Genomic DNA, 3,243 nt, shown 5'->3' with positions numbered 1-3,243 from the left:
TCTGTATGTCTTCTTTGGAGAAATGTCTATTTAGGTCTTCTGCCCATTTTTGGACTGGGTTGTTTGTTTATTAAATATTGAGCTGCATGAGCTGTTTATATATTTTGGAGATTAATCTTTTGTCAGTTGATTAATTTGCAAATATTTTCTCCTATTCTGAAGGTTGTCTTTTCATCTTGTTTATGGTTTCCCTTGTTGTGCAAAAGCTTTGAAGTTTCATTAGGTCACATTTGTTTATTTTTGTTTTATTTCCATTACTATAGGAGGTGGATCAAAAAAGATCTTGCTGTGATTAATCCTAAAGAGTGTTCTCCCTATGTTTTCCTCTAAGAGTTTTATAGTGCCCAGTCTTACATTGAGGTCTCTAATCCATTTTGAGTTTATTTTTGTGTATGGTGTTAGGGAGTGTTCTAGTTTCATTCTTTTACATGCAGCTGTCCAGTTTTCCCAGCACCACTTATTGAAGAGACTGTCTTTTCTCTATTGTATATCCTTGCCTCCTTTGTCATAGATTAGTTGACCATAGGTGCATGGGTTTATCTCTGGGCTTTCTATCTTGTTCCATTGATCTCTGTTTCTGTTTTTGTGCCAATACCTTATTGTCTTGATTACTGTAGCTTTGTAGTATAGTCTGAAATCAGGGAGGCTGATTCCTCCTGCTCTGTTTTTTGTTTTGTTTTTTTTCCCTCAAGACTGCTTTGGCTATGCAGAGTCATTGATGTCCCCATACAAATTTTAAGATTTTTTGTTCTAGTTCCATAAAACATGCCATTGGTAATTTGATAGGGATTGCACTGAATCTGTAGATTGCTTTCGGTAGTATAGTCGTTTTCAAAATATTGATTCTTCCAATCCAAGAAGATGGTATATCTCTTCATCTATTGGTATCATCTTTAATTTCTTTCATCAGTGTCTTATAGTTTTCTGAATACAGGTCTTTTCTCCCCCTAGGTAGATTTATTCCTAGGTATTTTATTCTTTTTGCTACAATGGTAAATGGGAGTGTTTCCTTAATTTATCTTTCAGATTTTTCACCATTAGTGTGTAGGAATGCAAGATATTTCTGTGCATTAATTTTGTATCCTGCAACTTTACCAAATTCATTGATTAGCTCTAGTAGTTTTCTGGTAGCATCTTCAGGATTCTCTATGTATATTATCATGTCATCTGCAAACAGTGACAGTGTTACTTCTTCTTTTCCAATTTGTATTCCTTTTATTTCTTTTTCTTCTCTGATTGCCATGGCTAGGACTTCCAAAACTATGTGAATAATAGTGGTGAGAGTGGACATCCTTGTCTTCTTCCTGATCATAGAGGAAATGCTTTAAGTTTTTCACCATTGAGAATGATGTTTGCTGTGGGTTTGTCATGTATGGCCTTTATTATGTTGAGGTAGGCTCCCTTTATGTCTACTTTCTGGAGAGTTTTTTATCATAAATTGGTGTTGAATTTTGTCAAAAGCTTTTTCTGCATCTATTGAGATGATCATATGGTTTTTCTCCTTCAATTTGTTAATATGGTGTATCATGTTGATTGATTTACATATATTGAAGAATCCTTGGATAAATCCCACTTTATCATGGTGTATGATCCTTTTAATGTGTTGTTGGATTCTGTTGGCTAATATTTTGTTGAGGAGTTTTACATCTATGTTCATCAGTGATATTGGTCTGTAATTTTCTTTTTTTTATAGTATCTTTGTCTGGTTTTGGTATCAGGGTGATCATGGCCTCATAAAATAAGTTTGGGAGTGCCCCTTCCTATGCAATTTTTTGGAAGAGTTTTAGAAGGATGGGTGTTAACTTTTCTCTAAATGTTTCATATATTCACCTGTGAAGCCATCTGGTCCCGGACTTTTGTTTGTTGGAAGATTTTTAATCACAGTTTCAATTTCATTATTGTGATTAGTCTTTTCATATTTTCTATTTCTTCCTGGTTCAGTCTTGGAAGGTTATAACTTTCTAAGAATTTGTCCATTTCTTTCATGTTGTCCATTTTATTGGTATAGAGGTGCTTAGTAGTCTCTCAGGATGCTTTGTATTTCTGTGGTGTGTGTTGTAACTTCTCCTTTTACATTTTGAATTTTATTGATTTGAGTCCTCTCCCTCTTTTTCTTGATTAGTCTGGCTAATGGTTTATCAATTTTGTTTATCTTCTCAAAGAACCAGCTTTTAGTTTTATTGATCTTTGCTATTGTTTTCTTTGTTTCTATTTCATTTATTTCTGCTCTGATCTTTATGATTTCTTTCTTTCTGGTAACTTTGGTTGTTCTTCTTTCTCTAGTAAAAATATGGAATGCTCCATGAATTTGCATGTCTTCTTTGTGCAGGGACCATGCTAATCTTCTCTATATCATTCCAATTTTAGTATATGTGCTGCCAAAGGGAGCAAAGCTGCACATCTTTGACAGCATTTGTTATTTTGTTATTTTAAAACTTAAAAAGAAGGATGCTTGTCTGATGAGTGTGATATAGAGACACTGTGTGAGTGTAAAGATGCCATTAAACACCTGTGACATTCAGTAGCATCTTCAGAAGAGCCATGATAATAAATTATTTGTGGAAATAGGTGTTTGATGGTTGGATACTACAACTCATTTTCACACATTCTGTAAATAATATTTAGATTTTCCTGAAGCAGCATTCTGATGAAAGGAATTGTGGATTTAAAGAAATATATCAGGCTTCCCTGGTGGCACTGTGGTTGAGAGTCCACCTGCCGATGCAGGGGACACAGGTTCGTGCCCCAGTCCGGGAAGATCCCACATGCTGCGCAGCGGCTAGGCCCGTGAGCCATGGCCTCTGGGCCTGTGCATCCAGAGACTGTGCTCTGCAAAGGGAGAGGCCACAACAGTGAGAGGCCTGTGTACTGCAAAAAGAAAAAAAAAAAGTAGATACTTTTAGACAGTTTTGTTTTTTATTAGGAGTGTGTGACCTAATATCTCTCCTAGGTCTTCAGTAAATCCTGTTTCTCAATAATGATTATGCATAAGTGTATCTTTTAAAGATAATTTTAAGAAATGCTGAGTTATATGTTCAAATAGGTGCTAGCAGGACTTGATCAAAAATAGTGAATAAAGGGAAAGATAACTTCTCATTTACATAATATTAAACTTCATACAATCTAACATTCCAAAAGCATGAGAATTGATTTCTTTTTGCCACTTCAACTTCCCTGTTCAATGAGATCACTCACTGATACATCACCATAAATGTTCAAATCTATTCTGCAGCCATAATCATG

At 35.1% G+C, this 3,243-nt stretch overlaps 1 non-coding gene across 1 annotated transcript; it reads right to left on the bottom strand.

The window, feature by feature from the left end:
- Positions 1 to 2,284: 2,284 nt before the first annotated feature.
- Positions 2,285 to 2,391, bottom strand: LOC125960936 (U6 spliceosomal RNA). The gene has a single exon (XR_007471130.1). It is a non-coding gene; the product is annotated as a U6 spliceosomal RNA (small nuclear RNA).
- Positions 2,392 to 3,243: the final 852 nt, after the last annotated feature.

Source organism: Orcinus orca, chromosome 13 (assembly GCF_937001465.1).
Source record: "Orcinus orca chromosome 13, mOrcOrc1.1, whole genome shotgun sequence".
Classification (NCBI taxonomy): domain Eukaryota; kingdom Metazoa; phylum Chordata; class Mammalia; order Artiodactyla; family Delphinidae; genus Orcinus; species Orcinus orca.
The sequence above is the reverse complement of the archived record's forward strand: the minus strand, read 5'-3'. Positions and strand labels throughout refer to the sequence as shown.